A 17,708-nucleotide genomic window follows, 5' to 3' on the forward strand; every position below is an offset into this window, starting at 1 on the left:
TTTCTCCTTTTCAAAGTGGTTGGGGTGCTGTCGGAGTCTGTGATCTACAGCTGCAGCCCAGACTACAGTACTCCATGGGCAGTGGGTGCTCGTTCTCAGATTCAACGTGCGGCCTGCTGTTTTCATATTTCCAGGTGCGGCTTGGCAGACATGTGCCTTTGGGGTGTGGCCCTGTAAACAACCCGGTTCCCCACCGAGGTAGGAAGAGGGGGTGGAAGGAAGGGGTTGAGAAGAGGGGGGGGGTGTGGTGAGGGAGAGGGGAAGGGAGAGTGTGATGAGGGAGGGGGTGGTGGTTAGAGGAGTGGGGGTAGAAGAGGGGTTAGAGGAGAGGGTTAGAGTTGAGGGGTAGAGGAGGGAAGGTAGAGGATGAGGGTAGAGTGTAGAGGAGGGGGATGAGGGTAGGGGGTGAGGGTAGGGGAGGGTAGAGGGGGAGGGTGGAGGAGGGTAGAGGAGGGGGAGGGTAAAAGAGGGCAGAAGAGGGGAGGGTAGTAGGGGAGAGGTAGAGGAGGGAAGGTAAAGTGCAGGAGGTAGGGGGTAGGTAGAGGAGGTGGAGGGCACAGGTAGAGGGGGAGGGGTGTAGGTAGGGGAAGGGAAGGGATGTAGGTAAAGGAGGGGGAGAGGGTGTGAGGAGGTAGTGGAGAGTGAGGTAGAGGTGAAGGAGGGGAGGAGAAGGTAGAGGAGGGGATGCAGGAGTGGGGAGGTTGACAGAGCAGCGAGTGGGGGGAGGGGGAGGTGTTGGGGGAAGGAGGAGAAGTAAGGGTTAGGGGAGAGGGAGTGGGGAGGAGTGGAGGGAGTGGGGAGGCGGGGGAGGGGGTGGGAGTGGGGAGAAGAGGAGGGGAGGGAATGGGGAGTGGGGAGGGAGTGTGTGGAGTGGAAAGGAGGGGAGGGAGTGTGTGGAGTGGAGAGTAGGGGAGGGAGTGGGGAGGCGGGGGAGGGGGGGTGGGAGTGGGGAGGATGAGGAGGGGGGAGTGGGGAGGGAGTGGGGAGGAGGGGAGGATGGGTGGGTGTGGAGGAAGTGTGTGGAGTGGAGAGTAGGGGAGGGAGTGGGGAGGCGGGGGGAGGGGGTGGGAGTGGGGAGGATGAGGAGGGGGGAGTGGGGAGGGAGTGGGGAGGCGGGGGAGGAGGGGTGGGAGTGTGGTGTGGGGAGGGAATGTGGAGTGGGGAGGGGGAGTGTGGAGTGGGGAGGTAAGGGAATGTGTGGAGTGGGGAGGAGGTGAGGGAATGTGTGGAGTGGGGAGGAGGGAGGGAGTGTGGAGTGGGGAGGAAGGGAGGTAGTGGGGAGGCGGAGAGGAGGGGTGGAAGTGGGGAGGAGGGGCGAGGTGGAGGAGTGAGGGTCGTGGCAGAGGCGGGGAGGGGGAATGGGGGCATCACCGGAAGTTCGAGAAATCGATGTTCATGCCTCCAGGTTGGGGGCTACCCAAACGGAAGACAAGGTGTTTCTCGAAGCTACATGTGGCCTCATCACGACAGTGGAGGAGTCCATGGATAGACATATCGGAATGGGAAGTGGAGTTAACATGGGTGGCCACTGGAAGATGCAGCTATTTCTGGTGGACGGAGCGTATGTACTCGGTGAAGCGGAATACCAATCCGCGTCGGCTCTCTCCGATCCACAGGAGGCCCCACCGCAAGCACCGAACACAGTGTATGACCCCAACAGACTCACAGGGGAAGAGTCGTCTGATCCTGAAGGATTGTTAGGGCACTGAACACTGAGGGAGGAGGTGGAGGGACACCTTCGCCGAGTACCTGTTCACCGTCTCTCTCTCTCTCTCCCCCCCCCCCCCCCACCGTTGACCAATTTCTATCCCCTTTTCCCTCTCTCACCTTATTACCCTGCCCGTTCATCGACTCCCTCTGGTGCTCTCCGCTCCCATCCCACCGTCCCTTCTTTCTTCCATGGCCTGTCTCTTTAACCTATCAATTTTCAAACTCTTTACTTAATCTCTCCCCCTCCAGGCTCACCAATCACCTTGTGTTTCTCTCTCCCTTCACCCTTTTAAATCTATCCTCAGCTTTTCTTCTCCAGTCCTGCCCAAGGGTCTCGGCCGGAAATGTCGACTGTACTCTTTTTCCATAGATGCTGTCTGGCCTCCTGAGTTCCTCCAGTACTTTGGAGTTCCAGTTGCTTGGATTTCCAGCATCTACATCTTTTTCTCTTGTTTGGCAATGCGGAGTTAAATTCATCACTTGTTGAACGTGAGTGTCTGTAATATAGGTGCGAACAGGGCGGTCTGATGATGGGAGGATTTGTAACCATTACATGTAGCTCAAAGAAATTGTCTCTCCCTCGACTCCGAGACTGTCCTCTTATTTGTGACAACTTTTCAAATCTATCAACTGCGTCTCTTTGGCGACTTTGTTCATGGGACAGTCTAAAATCAAGTTTATTGTCATATGCACCAGTAAATGTATGGTACAATTAAAACTTAATTTACGTTAGCACTGCAGGCATTCCCAATAAAAACAAATTAGACGCTTCTTTAAAAAAACAAGATGCGATTAGCTTCCACTGGCATCCTGGTCGGCACAGGTTCCAAGTCCGAATGGGTTGTTCCTGCGCTGTACTGCTCTGTGGTCTGATCTAACATTACTGACTACAATAAAATAGCGCAAAGCAGATTGTTATTGAGCGTTTAGTTGTTGAGTGAACAAGGAGCGGTTTGGTTTCTTCAATTTACAAACAAGTGGGAAAAAACAAATTTCAACCAACGAATGGCGTCTCACAGAAACAGTCCACTTACGCAGCCCCCCGCCCCCCCCCCCCCCACCCCCACAACTACACACTACTTCCCTCACGGGCAACCTGTTTCACTCACCTGTAGATCGGGCGTCTGTCTGCCTGCAGCTGACGAGGGATTGCAGCGATGGTCCGAGTGGTCTCAGTGGTCCCCACTGCACTGTCTGCACCTGGGTTAGACTCACTGGGATGACTAAAGTACCCGTGCTCGGAGCTCTGTTGTGCTTTCAAACAACTGCTAGAGTTGACATTAATGTTAAGTCGGGATATATGCAGAGCAAAGCCGTCCTGGAGCGGTTCAAGTACTGCACTGTATCCTTTCTCCACTGACTGGGCGAAGTCCTGCAGATTTACTTTCTGATTTACTCATCAGTTTCGATTCCAGACATTATCCAAGCAACACTGGTTTTACGTAGATCGAGGGACAAACAGAGGGCGGTGCTCGACTTCCACAGCAGAAGGTGCTGTCAGCTCGCTCTCCACATTGGCGGCAGAGAAAAGAGGGGGCGGGGCTGAAATTACCGGCGGTTGGATAAATCGATGTTCAGACGATCAGGTGCCCTTTCATTATAATTCAGCATCCGATTCCCACACCGACATATCTGTGGGTGACCTTCGCAGCTGCCACTGAGGCCAAACTCGCAACACTTCATATTCCACCTGGGCAGTCTCCAACCTCGTGCTTTCACTAATTTCCGTGATGTCTGCCCTCCACCATATTCCCTCTCCCTGTTCTTTTTTCCCCATTCCCCAGCCCTGATGAGCTTCCCAACACTTCCCCTCCTTGGATTCCTTGGATCACTTTCATCTCATGTTACATTTCATCTTCTTCAGTCCTTTACTTCTTCCATCTCCCAGCTTCTTACATCATGCCCTAACCTCGCCCACTTGTTCCCCCTCACCTGGTCTCATTTATCACCCACCATTTTCTATTCCCTCCTTCTCCCTCTCACCATCTTTTGATTGTGGGTTCTACCCCTTCCTTTCCAGTTCTAATGAAAGGTCTTGACCTGAAACATTTCCCTCCATGGATTCTGTCAGACGTGCCGAGTTCCCCCAGTATGGTGATGCACTGTCCTCTAATTCTTGATTCCTCAATCCTGGTGATAAAGACTGCATACAGTATCCTTGTCCACGTCCCCCTTATAATTTTGTACACCTCTCTAAAATCTCCTCTGCTCCAATAAATAAAAATCTTAACCTGTTTAGTCTCTCTCCAGAATTCAGTCCCGAGGGTGACCAACAATAAACATAAAACTTCTATAACTGCAACATAACATCCCGACTATGATATTCAGTGCCCTGACTGAAAAACACCAGCAAGCCAAAAGCCTAATTCACCACCCTATCTACCTGTGATGCCACATTCAGTGAACCATGCACTTGTTCTCCGAGATCCCTCTGTTGTGCAACACGCCCCACGGTCTTAACATTGACTGCGATTATCCTACCCCAATCTGTCTACCCAAAGTGAAAAACCATGTGTTTATACAAACTAAATTCCATTTGCCGATTCTCAGCCCATGTATCCAGCTGATAAAGATACCTCTATAAATACTAATAGTCATCTTCACTCTGAATGAAAGCATCCACTGTATTTTAGTGTCATTTGCAAAGGTGCTAACCAACTGTCTAGTGGAACTTGTCCTCACTTTTAATAACTTCTCCTTTGGCTCCTCTCCTTGAAACAAAATGAGTAGCCGTGGGCACTCACATGGGTCCCAGCTGTGCCTTCCTTTTTGTTGGCGACATGGAACAGTCTAAGTTCCAAGCCTACACTAGTGTCTGTCACCGACTTTTTCTACGCTACATTGTTGAGTGCTTTGCAGCTGCTTCCTGCAGCCACGTGGAACTCGTCAACTTCATCAACTTTGCCTCCAACTTCCACCCTATCCTCAAATTTACCTGGTCCACTTCTGACACCTCCCCTTCACTTTCTCAGTTTCTCTATCTCCATCTCTGGAAACAGTCTATCTACTGATATCTTTTATAAGCCCACTGATTCTCACAGCTACCTGGACTATACCTCATCCCACCCTGCCACTTGTAAAAATGCCATCCCCTTCTCTCAGTTCCTCCATCTTCACTGCATCTGCTCTCAGGATGAGGCTTTTCATTCCAGTACTACTGAGATGCCTTCTCCCTTCAAAGAAAAGGGCTTCCCTTCCTCCACCAGCAATGCTGCCTTCACCCATGTACCATCTCACACCATCCACCCACCACCGCGGCAGGGATAGTGTTCTCACTGGCATTCACGACCAGCACATAATTCAACGTAACTTCCACCATCTCCAAAGAGATCCTCCCACCAAGAACATTTTCCCCTCCCCGTTATTTTCCACTTTCTGCAGGGATCGCTCCCTTGTAAATTCATCCCTCCTCACTGAACTCTGTCCTGGTAACACTCACCAGGGTCCTTGCAGGCAGAACAAGTGCCATACCTGCCCTTACATCTCCTCCCTCACTACCATTCAGGGCACTAACAGTCCTTCCAGGTGAGACGACACTTCACCTGTGAGTCTTTTGTGGTCATCTACTGTATTGTGTCTCCTCATGTAGCTGCCTGTATATTGGTGAGATCTGACGTAGATTGTGAGACCACCTCACTGAGCACCTGTGCTCCATCTGCCAGAAAAAGTGGAATCTCCCAGTAGCCACCCTTTTCAATTCTATTTCCCAATCCCATCCCAACATGTCTGTCTATGGCCTCACCTACTGCTGCAAGGAGGGCACACTCAGTTTGGAGGAGCAACACCTTATAGTCCATCCGGGTAGCCTCCAACCTGATGGCATGAACATCACTTTCTCAAACTTCTGGTAATGCCCCATTCTCCTTCACTATTCCCCGTTCCTGTTTCCCTCTCTCACTTTATCTCCTTACCTGCCCATCACCTCCCTCTGGTGCTCCTCCTCCTTCCCTTTCTTCCATGGTTTTCTGTCCTCTCCTGTCAGATTCTCCTTTCTCCAGCCCTGTATCTCTTTCACCAATCAACTTCCCAGCTCTTTACTTCACCCCATCCACCTCTCCTAGTTTCACGTGTGACCTAGCACCTTGTATTTCTTCCTCCCCTTCCCCCTCCTTCTTACTCTAACATCCTCTTTCTATCCAGTCGTGATCAAGGGTTTTGGCCCGAACTTCAAACTGTTTACTCTTTTCCATAGATGCTGCCTGACCTGCTGAGTTCCATCCAGCATTCTGTGTGTGTTGTTTTGGGGTTTCCAGCATCTGCAGATTTTCCCCCACCCCTTGATCTTTCCTCTGATTTCCTCTGATTTTTCACCTGGCACCTTCCACCCTCCCCCCACCTTCTTTATAGGGCCCCTGCCCCCTCCTTCTTCAGTCCTGACGAAGGGTCTCGGCCCAAAACGTTGACTGCTCATTTCAACGGATGCTGCCCGACCTGCTGAGTTCCTCCAGCTTGTTTGTACGTATTATTTGACCACATCTGCAGTGTACTTTGTGTTTACTTTGTGTTTGCAGATTCTCTCATGTTTGTGATACTGATATAGATTACAGATAACAATGGGCCCAGTACCAATCTCTGGGGAACACCACTAGTCATGAGCCTCTAATCTGGAAAAAAAATTCCTGCATAATCTGCTGCTGTCTGCCATAAGACCAATTCATTATCCAGTTGGTTAGCTTTCTCTGGATGCCATACAATCTAACTTTCCATAGCAACCTATCATGCAGAACCCTATCAAAGGTGTTACTACATTCCATATCGTCAACTCCCTTGATTACATTTGCAAAGAACTTAATCAATTTCATGAGACAAGATCATGACAGAAAACTGTGCTGATTATTCCTAATCATTTCCATCCTTTCCAAACTAGTAAAGATTTTCCCTCAAAATCTGCTCCATAATATATGCTTGACAGATGCTAAAATGTGTAACTCAAAATGTTGTCAGCTTGGAATGCCAGAAGATGTGTGTGGATGTACAAATGTGTCACGTACTTGAGATTAGATACTGGGGAAAAATATTTTCCTCCTGACAGACCTGCTGCCATTGTTTGTCCGGTGTGTGCCGAGGGCAAAGTTGCTGGAGATAAGAAGGTCCAGGCTGGTATTAATTAGATTAGATTCAACTTTATTGTCATTGTGCTGAGTACAGATACAATGCCAATGAAATGCGATTAGCATCGAACCAGAAGTACAAAAGAATAGTGTTATGTACAAAACAACCATGAATAAAAAGTAAGTGCTACAGCCCACAAATATAAAAGTACTGAGACAGTGCAAGATGGATGCGATACTGCTTAGCACTGTGATCTGAGGTTCAGCAGTATCACAGCCTCAGGGAAGAAGCTCTTCCTGACCCTGCTGGTGCGGGAGTGGAGGCTCCTTTTCTTTCTTTCTTTCTTTTTCAGTCTTTTTATTATTATTATTAATATCAACAAGATAAAATTGATACATAGATAATGGGATTACAAACATACACATTTCAACTGAACATGAAAGAATACATAAGCAATGGTTACAGTATAAATGAGTATTCCCAAATCATGGACGATACAATTAGCAAATAAACAAGGCAAACCTAGGTATATCATAATATATATTAAAAAAAACAGAAAAAAAGAAAAAGAAAAAAAATATGCAAAAAAACTAATCTAATAATCTAATAACTAATAAGGAAAAAAAACAAATAAAGAAAAAAGAGAAAAAGAAAAAATGAAAAAAAGGGCTGTTTATAATATCTCACAAAAATACAAAATCATCAGTGTCGTCAACTCCGATCCTCTCAACATATATAAAATTGAAACTGGAAAAACAAATAGGCTTGGAACAGGGTCATATTACATCATATGAAAATATTGAATAAATGTTCTCCATATCTTTTCAAATTTAATAGAAGTATCAAATACAACACTTCTAATTTTTTCTAAATTTAGACATAACATAGTTTGAGAAAACCAATGAAATACGGTAGGAGGATAAATTTCTTTCCAATTCAGCAAAATAGATCTTCTAGCCATTAATGTAAGAAATGCAATCATTCGACAAGTGGAAGGGGATAAATGGAGTGAGTCCATCATTGGTAAACCAAAAATTGCAGTAATAGGATGAGGTTGTAAATCAATGTTCAATACCGTAGAAATAATATCAAAAATGTCTTTCCAATATTTTTTCAAAAGCGGACACGACCAGAACATATGAGTTAAAGACGCTATCTCAGAATGACATCTGTCACAAATAGGATTTATATAGGAATAAAAATGAGCCAATTTATCCTTGGACATATGAGCCCTATGCACAACCTTAAACTGTATTAATGAATGTTTAGCACAGATAGATGATGTATTAACTAATTGAAGAATTTTATCCCAATTCTCAATAGGGATAGTAAGGTTAAGTTCTCTTTCCCAATCATTTTTAATCTTATAGAAGGGCTCTGAATGTATCTTCATAATTATATTGTAAAGTTTTGACATTAGCCCTTTCTGAGAAGGATTTAGTTCAAACAAATTCTCCAAAATACCTGAAGACACAAAATTTGGAAAAGTAGGAAGTACAGTACTTAAGAAATTCCTAATCTGTAAATATCTAAAAAAATGAAATCTGGGCAAATTATATTTATTAGATAATTGTTCAAAAGACATAAAACAATTATCCAAAAATAAATCGGAAAATCGTAGTAATCCTTTAGTCTTCCAAGCTGAATAAGCTTGGTCTATAATAGAAGGATAAAAAAAGCAATTGGATACAATAGGAATATTTAAAACAAACTGAGTCAACCCAAAAAAATTCCGAAATTGAAACCATATACATAAAGTATGTTTAACTATCGGGTTGTCAATTCATTTTGGCAATTTTGAAAGAGCAAAGGGAAAAGAAGTCCCTAAAATAGAACCCAATGCAAATCCTTGTACAGATTTAATTTCCAGGTTCACCCAATGAGGGCTAAAAGATATATCCAATCCTTTAACCAACATATCAAATATCGGATATTAACTGCCCAATAATAAAATCTAAAATTAGGCAATGCCAATCCACCTTCCTTCCTTGCCTTCTGTAAATATTTTTTACCTAATCTAGGATTTTTATTCTGCCATATATATGAGGAAATTTTTGAATCAACATTAGCAAAAAAAAGATTTCGGAATAAAAATTGGTACCCGCTTGAAATATATATAAAAACTTGGGTAAAATAACCATCTTAATAGCATTAATCCGACCTATCAGAGATAAAGATACTGGTGACCATTTAGTAAACAAACATTTAATCTGATCGATTAAGGGTAAAAAATTAACCTTAAATAAGTCCTTATAGTTTTTTGTGATTTTAATCCCTAAGTAAATAAAAGAGTCATTAACTAATCTAAAAGGTAAATTTCCATAAATTGGAACCTGTCTATTTAAAGGAAACAATTCACTCTTATTAAGATTTAATTTATACCCGGAAAAATCACTAAATTGAGCCAACAATGATATAACTGCAGGAATGGATTTCTCAGGATCAGAAATAAATAATAATAAATCATCTGCATATAATGATAGCTTATGTATATCTGTCCCACGATTAATGCCAAAAATGTTCTGTGATTCTCTGATAGCAATTGCCAAGGGTTCTAAAGCAATATCAAATAATAATGGACTAAGAGGACAGCCTTGTCTAGTACCCCGAAATAAACGAAAAAGGGAGATCTTTGATTGTTAGTAAGCACCGAGGCTACTGGAGTATGATATATCAGTTTAATCCAGGAAATGAATGTCGGACTAAAATTAAACTTCTCAAGCACATTAAATAAGTATGGCCATTCAACTCTATCAAATGCTTTCTCCACATCTAATGAAATGACACATTCTGAAGTGCTATGTGAAGGAGTATAAACAATATTCAATAATCTCCTAACATTGAAAAAAGAATAGCAATTTTTAATAAAACCAGTTTGATCTTCCGAAATAATTTGGGGTAATACCTTCTCCAGCCTGGATGCCAGTAACTTGGAAAAAAATCTTGGAATCTACATTCAATAAAGATATTGGTCTATAGGATGCACAGTCAGTAGGGTCTTTATCTTTCTTCAATATTAAAGAAATGGAAGCTCTATAAAAAGATTGTGGCAGATTGCCCAATCTAATTGCTTCTTCAAAAACCCTGCATAACCAGGGAGAAAGAGTAGCGGAAAAACATTTTTAAAATTCTACTGTATACCCATCTGGACCTGGTGCTTTCCCAGAATTCATAGAGGAAATAACCCCTTTAATTTCTGCATCCGTAATAGGAGTTTCTAATATTGAAAGATCATCTGATGATAATTTTGGAAAATTCAATTTCCCAAGAAAATCACACATGGTATATTGATCATGAGGGAATTCGAAATGATACAGGGTGGAGGCTCCTGAAGTGCCTACTGGATGGGAGGAGAGTAAAAAGTCCATGGTTAGAGTGAGATGCATCCTTGATAATGCTTCTCACCCTGCCCAGGCAGCGTTTATGATAATTGTTCTCAATGGTGGGCAATTGGGTGCCGATAATAGGGAGGAGATGGTAAAATACTAGGATAAAAGTTTATTTATTTTACTTTTTTTCAGAGATACAGTGCAGAACAGGCCCTTCTGGCACAACAGTGTAGTAAGAATGGGAACAGTAAGAGGGGTTCACACTGAGCTCCTGTCAAAGAGATTATTGAAGTATCTTGGTTAGCTAGATAAGTGGGCCAAGGAATGTCCAAAATGAAGATTGGCTCAGATAAGCATGTGGTGTTGCACCTTTGGGAGACAAATAAAATCATTTACAGGTGAAAGGAGTGTCGTAAAACAGAGGGTTCTAGGAGTACGTCCAAGGTTCCCTGAAAGTGGTGTTCTTAGGTAGACAGAATGGGAAATCAGCCTTTGGGCTCTCTAGCCTTTGACAGTCAGGGCACTGAGTACAAAATTTGGGATGTTATGTAAAAGTTTTACAAGACTTTGGTAAGGCTACATTTAGAATATTCAGTTTTAGTTATCCATCTATCGGACATACATTATTCAGCAGGAAAGATCATAAAGGAGATTTACGAGGATGTTGCCTCGTAAATTATGGAAAGAGGTTGAGCAGGTTGGAAGATTTTTCATCAAAGCATAGGAAATTGAGGAGTGATTATACAGAGGTGGAGAAAAGTATGAGTGAATGTGCTGTCTTTTCCCCAGAACTAGATCAAGTAATCAAAAATCAAGTAGGGACAGATTAAATAGGAATTAGAGGGGCAGCTTTTTTATCCAGAGGATAGTCCATAGGCAGAAAACTGAGAAGCAGGACCTCCAGGTTAGGAATTTCTGGATTGCTACCTATACCATGCACCAGTGACGATTTGGCAGATAAATGCATGGCTGAGAAGTTGGTGCAGGTTCTTGGATCACTGGGATCTCTTCTGGGGGGAGATATGTCCTGAACAAAAGTGACGGGTTGCTCCTGAACCTGAGAGGGACCAATATTCTTGCGGGCAGGAGTATTAGAGCTGTTTGGGAGGGTTTAAACTGATTTGGCAGGGAGGTGGGAACTGTAGTGTAGAGACTCAGGATAGGATGGATAGTAAAAAAGCAAAGATAACATGCTGTCAGACTGTCAAGAAGAGCAGGCATCTGATAGGACAAACTTGCAGCCAGCAGTGTAAGTATCAGTGCATTAGGGATGCAGAATCAAAAAGGGTAGAAAATACGGCACTCGAAGTGTTATATCACAACCTTATATCCATAAGGTGGATGATCTTGTTGCACTTTTAGATTGTTAAGTATGATGGTTGTAACCTGGAGCTAATCTCCAACATTACACATTGTATTGGAGGGAAGGGAAGGTAGGCAGAGGGGGTGGCGTGGCTCTGCTGGTAAAGAATGGCATCAAATAAGTAAAAAGATGTGACATAGGATCGGAAGAATCATCGTGGGTTGAGTTAAGAAACTGCAAGGGTAAAAGGACCTTGATGGCAGCTATATATAGGCCTCCCAACAGTAGCTGGGATGTGGACCACAGTTTACAATGGGAAGCAGAAACGGTGTGTCAAAAAGGCAATGTTATGATAGTCATGGGAGATTTTAGCCTGCAGGTGGATTGGGAAAATCAGTTTGTTAATTAATCTCAAGAGAGTGAGTTCATTGAATGTCTATAAGATGGCTTATTAGAGCAGTTTGTCGTTGAGCCTACTGGGGATCAACTATGCTGGATTAGGTGTTATGTAATGAGCCAGAAGCGATTAGGGAGCTTAATGTGAAAGAACACTCAGGAGGCAGTGATCACAATATAATTGAGTTTAACCTGAAATTTGATAGGGAGAAAGTAAAGTCTGATGTAGCAGTATTTCAGTGGAGTAAAGGAAATTACAGTGGTATGAGAGAGGAGTTGGCCAAAGTAAATTGGAAGGAGATGCTGGCAGGGGTGACAGTAGAGCAGCAATGGCATCAGTTTCTGGGGAAAATGAGGAAGGTGCTGGATAGATGTATTGCAAACCAATGAAATACTCAAAAGGCAAAATAGTGCAACCATGGCTGAAAAGAGAAGTCATAACTAATGGGGCAAAAGAGAGGGCACAATAAAGCAAAAATTAATGGGAAGATAGAGGATTGGGAAGCTTTTAAAATGCTAGAGAGAGCAACTAAAAGAATCATTAGGAGGGAAAAGATGAAATATGAAAGCAAGCTAGCAAACAATACCAAAGTGGATGGTAAAAGTACACTTACCTGGCAGGGGAGACACCACAATTATGAAGGTGGTTCTCCCAGGATGAGGCAATCCTATTGCACTTCAGGTGTGCTGAGGCCTGTGACGTCCCCAAATGCAGGATACTCAACTTTTTAGGTTCAGTATTGTCATTTAAAGTAAAATTGGATAGGCATATGGACAGGAAAGGAATGGAGGGTTAGGGGTTGAGTGCAGGTAGGTGGGACTAGGTGAGAGTAAGCGTTCGGCATAGACTAGAAGGGCCGAGATGGCCTGTTTCCGTGCTGTAATTGTTATATGGTTAAAAGCTTATTCAAGTATGTAAGAAATAAAAGATATGAAAATGGATATAGGACCACTAGAAAATGGGGTCTGAGAAATAATAACAGGAGACAAGGAGTTCACAGATGAACTAAATAAATATTTTGCATCAGTCTTCACTGGGGAAGACACTAGCAGTGTGCCAGATGTTGAAGGGTGTGAGGGAAGAGAAGTGAGTGCATTTACTATTTCAAGGGAGAAGGTGCACAAAAGGCTGAAAGACTTAAGGGTACATAGAGTAGTGCTAGAAAGTTTGTGAACACTTTAGAATTTTCTCTATTTCTGCACAAATATGACCTAAAATGTGATCAGATTGTCAGATCAACTAGATAAAAGTAGATAAAGAGAACTCAATTAAATAACTAACACAAATACCATTATACTTTTTTCATTTCTTTGTTGAGAAAAATTACCCGATATTACATGTATTTTATGGGAAAAGGATGTGAACCTCTAGGATTATCAGTTCATTTAAAGTGGAAATAACAGTCAGGTCTTCCACAAGGCTGGAAAGGGATACAAAACCATTTCTAAAGAGTTTGGGCTCCACTAATCTACAGTCCGCCAGATGTTATACAAATGGAGGAAATTCAACACCGTTATTACTCTCCCCAGTACTGGTCAACCAATAAAATTCACTCCAAGAGCAAAGCGTGTAATATTCCAGGTCACAAGGAACCTCAGGGTAACATCTAAGGAGCTACAGGCCTCTCTTACATTGGCTAATGTCAGTACTCATGAGACTACTATCAGGCAAGCACTGAACAAAAATGGCAGGATTGCAAAGAGAAAGGCATTACTCTCCAATAAGAACATTGCTGCCCATCTAAAGTTTGATAACGACCACATGGATAAGCTAGAAGGCTATTGGAAGAATGTTCTGAGGACAGATGAGTCCAAAATAGAGCTTTTTAAGAACTTCATCCCATCTAGAAACACGGTGGTGGCAGTGCCATGGTTTGGGCCTGTTTTGCTGCCTTGGGACTAGGAAAGCTTGCCACCATTGATGGAACTATGAATTCTGAATTTTACCAGCAGATTCTGCAGGAAAATGTCAGGATACCCATCCGTGAACTGAAGCACAAGAGGAAGTGGGCCATGCAGCAAGACAATGACGCTAATCACACAAGTCAGTCTAGCAAAGAATGGTTAAAGCAGAAGAAATTTCACATTTTGGAATGGCTGAGTCAAAGTCCTGACCTTAATCCTATAGAAATGCTGTGGAAGGCCCTGAAGCAAGCAGTTCATCCAAGGAAGCTCACCAACATCCCAGAGTTGCAGCAGCTTTGTAAGGAGGAATGACCTAAAATTCCACTGATCCGATGTGCAGGACTGAACAACAGTTACTGGAAACATTTGGTTGAAGTTACTGCTGTACAAGGGGCTCACAAACATGACTGAAAGTAAATGTTAATATACTTTTTCCAACAAATGCATGTAATATTGGATCATTTTTCTCAATAAATAAATGAAAAAGTATAATGTTTGTGTTAATTATTTAATTGGGTTCACTTTATCTAATTTTAGGACTTACATGAAGATCTGATCACATTTTTAGGCCATAATTATGCAGTAATAGAGAAAATTCTGAAGGGTTCACAAACTTTCTTGCACGACTGTAAGTCACCCATACCAAATGAACCATAGGGTTCTGGTAGAGATTGTGAAGGCATTAGTAATAATCTTTCAAAAATCATTGGACTTTGGCATAGTGAGAATTGTAACTCCACTCTTTAAGAAAAGGGGAAGGCAGTAGAAAGGAAATTATACACCAGTTAGCCTGACTTCTGTGGTTGTAAAGTTGTTGGGAGTTTATTGTTATGGAGTACTTGGTGACACAGGACAAGATAGGATCAAGTCAGCATGGTTTCCTTAAGGGAAAATCTTGCCTGACAAACTTTTTGAAGTTTTTTGATGAGTTTACAAGTAGGATAGAAAAAGGGGGATGCAGTGGATATTTTATTTTGACCTTCAGAAGGCCTTTGATAAGATGATAGACATGAGGCTGCTTACCATGTTACGAGCCCATGGTATTACAGTAAAGTTACTGGCATAGTTAGAGCACTGGCTGATTGGTAGGAGACTGCGATTGGGAATAAAAGAATCCTTTTCTGGTTGGCTGCCAGTGACTAGTGGTGTTCCGCAGGGGTTGGTGCTGGGACCATTTCTCTTTATGCTGTATATCAATGATTTAGATGATGGAATAGATGGCTTTGTTACCAAGATTGCAGGTGGAGGGGCAGTTGGTGTTGAGGAAACAGGTAGGGTGCAGAAGGACTCAGACAGATTAGGACAATGTGCAAGAAAGTGGCAAATGAAATACAGTGTTGGAAAATGTATGGTCATGCACCTTGGTAGTAGAAATAAATGTACAGACTATTTTCTATACAACAAAAAAATCCAAAAATCTAAGAAACAAAGGGACTTGGGAGTCCTTGTGCAGAATACCCTAAAGGTTAACTTACAGGTGAGTCAGTGGTGAGGAAGGCAAACACCACGTTAACATTCATTTCAAGAGGTCTGGAATACAAGAGCAGGGATGTGATGCTGAGTCTTTATGAGGCACTGGTGAGGCCTCACCTTGAGTTTTGTGAACAGTGTTGGGTTCCTCATCTAAGAAAAGGTGTGCTGGCATTGGAGAGGGTTCAGAGGAGGTCCACAGGGATGATTCTGGAAATGAAAGGGTTATCATATGAGGAACGTTTGATGGCTCTGGGTCTGTAATCACTGGAATTTAAAAGGATATGGGAGGATCTCAATGAAACCGTCAAATGTTGAAAGGGTGAGACGGAGTAGTTGTGGAAAGGATGTTTCCCACGGTGGGGGAGTCTAGAACAAGATTTCACAGCCTCAGGATAGAGGGGTGTCCATTTAAAGCAGAGAAACGAAGTAATATCTTTAGCCGGAGGGTGCGGAATTTTTGGAATTTGTTACCACGGCATTTGTGGAGACCAGGTCATTGGGTGTATTTAAGGCAGAGCTTGATAGGTTCTTGATTGGACACGGCATCAAAGGATATGGGGAGAAGGCCGGGGACTGGGACTAAGGAGGGGGAAAATGTATCAGCCATTATTGGACGGTGGCGCAGACTCGATGGGGCAAATGGCCTCATTCTGCTCCTACATCTTATGGTTTTATATGGAAAGAGCCACTGACGCAGGTACTTTAACACTTAAAGGTATTTGGAGAGGTGGATGGACACGAAATATTTAAAACTATATTGGTTATAATAGGCTCAGCTTAGGTGCCAAAACTGGTCAGCGTGACCAGTTGCGCTGAAGGGTCTGTTTATAGCCTCTAGTTAGTGAGGCTTGATTCCGGGACGAATCGCAAGTAATTAACAAGGCGGAGCGAGGACCTCACCAGGCACCCGATGTCCAGGTTGTTTCTAGTTACTGAGGTACAGCGGCTTCCCCACAGTCCCAATGTAACGTTGCCTGTCTGGTCCAGCCATTTTTTGTCACACGCCTCAGAGCCTCGGTACCAGCTGGTCAGAAGGGGCCCCAGTACCGGTCGGACCAGTTACCGAAGAGCACCGCGAACCAATAAACAAAGAAGCTTGAATCCCGACTGATGACTGTGACATGGAGAGTGAGCTCTGCTCCTCCTCCTGCTGTTTACTACATGAACCACCCTTTTGTGTTTCAATACGGCGGGAGATCTATTTCAGTATTTCCTGTAAAATCGCTATTTGTGGAAATCGAAACTAATGAACGAACCGGACAAACTGCACCCCTCCGAAACTTGCGGAGGAGGAACCAGCGGCAGTCTGGGCCGTCCTTTCCCTGCAGATTGCGCCGCTCCGGGATTTGCAGGTCGGCACATTCGGGCTGTCGGTGCGGGTTTTCAGACAGTTCAGAGTCCGAACTACATGCTGATAGTGCAGGAGGGCTGCCGGCTCGACGATTCCTGCTGTCGTCAACGCTGCAGCTCCCTTCAGCTGCACAGGACAGTTTATCCCTCCGTGAGTGAGACAGGTTCATGGGCAAGTGTATCTGTTGAGTTCAGCCTGGGTCTGTTTGTGTGTATGAGGGAGTGTTGGGGTATATGTGCATTAGAGTGGGTGCTCGCTCAGTGTAGTAGTCGGTGCTTGCATGAAGGCATAGGAGCGGAGTTCGGCCATTCAGCAGTTCAAGTGTGCTTAATCATGGCAGATTTATTTTCCCTCTCAACCACATAACATTGACAGCCCTACTAATAAAGAATCTATCAAACTCCCCTTTTATATCAACCCAATGACTTGACCTCAACTTGGCAATGAATTCTAGAGATACATAATGGTCAAACAATTGCTCCACATCTCTGTTTCTGGAAGACTGTAAAATTGCAAATGAGAGAGGCAGAAGAAAGGAAATTTTAGGCCAGTTAGTCTGACCCCTGTGGTTGGGAAGATGTCAGAGTTGATTGTTAAGGATGTGGTTTTGGGGTACTTGGAGGCACATGATAATATAGGCTGTAGTCAGCCTGGTTTCCTCAAGGGAAAATCTTGCCTGACAAATCTTCTGGAATTCTTTGAAGAAATAGCAAGCAGGATAGACAAAGGGGTATTGGTGGATTTTGTGAACTTGGATTTTCATAAGGCCTTTGACAAAGTTCCACACATGAAGTTGCTTAATATGTTAAGAGCCTATGGTATTACAGGTAAAATAATAGCATGGACTAAGCAGCGGCTGATTGGCAGGAGGCAGAGTGTGGGAATAAAGGAAACTTTTTTTGCTTGGCTGCCAGTGACTAGTGGCCACAGTGGACTGTGTTGGGACCTATTCCTTTTTATTTTATATGTCAGTGACTTGGATGATGGACTTGAAGCTCTGCTTCAAAGTTTGTAGATGATGCAAAGATAGGTGCACAAGCAGATAGTTTTGAGGAAGTAAATAGGCTGCAGAGGACTTCGATAGTTTGGGAGGATAGGCAAAGAATTGGCAGATAGAATACAGTGTTGTGAAGTGTATGATCATGCACTTTGGTAGAAGAAGTAAAAGGGCAGACTGTTTTCTAAATGA

At 43.6% G+C, this 17,708-nt stretch overlaps 1 protein-coding gene and 1 pseudogene across 1 annotated transcript in view; one reads left to right on the forward strand and one right to left on the reverse strand.

Annotated features, from left to right (window-relative positions):
* The window catches only part of LOC140716874 (uncharacterized), a 28,354-nt gene extending 25,297 nt beyond the window's left edge, over positions 1 to 3,057 (reverse strand). Inside the window, exon 1 of the mRNA XM_073029880.1 lies at positions 2,820 to 3,057. The gene's annotated coding sequence lies outside the window, so the exon portion shown is untranslated. The remainder of the gene's footprint in view (positions 1 to 2,819) is intronic.
* Positions 3,058 to 12,396: 9,339 nt separating this feature from the next.
* Positions 12,397 to 12,531, forward strand: LOC140722310 (U1 spliceosomal RNA; annotated as a pseudogene).
* Positions 12,532 to 17,708: the final 5,177 nt, after the last annotated feature.

Source organism: Hemitrygon akajei, chromosome 2 (genome assembly GCF_048418815.1).
Source record: "Hemitrygon akajei chromosome 2, sHemAka1.3, whole genome shotgun sequence".
In the NCBI taxonomy this organism is placed as follows: Eukaryota; Metazoa; Chordata; class Chondrichthyes; order Myliobatiformes; family Dasyatidae; genus Hemitrygon; species Hemitrygon akajei.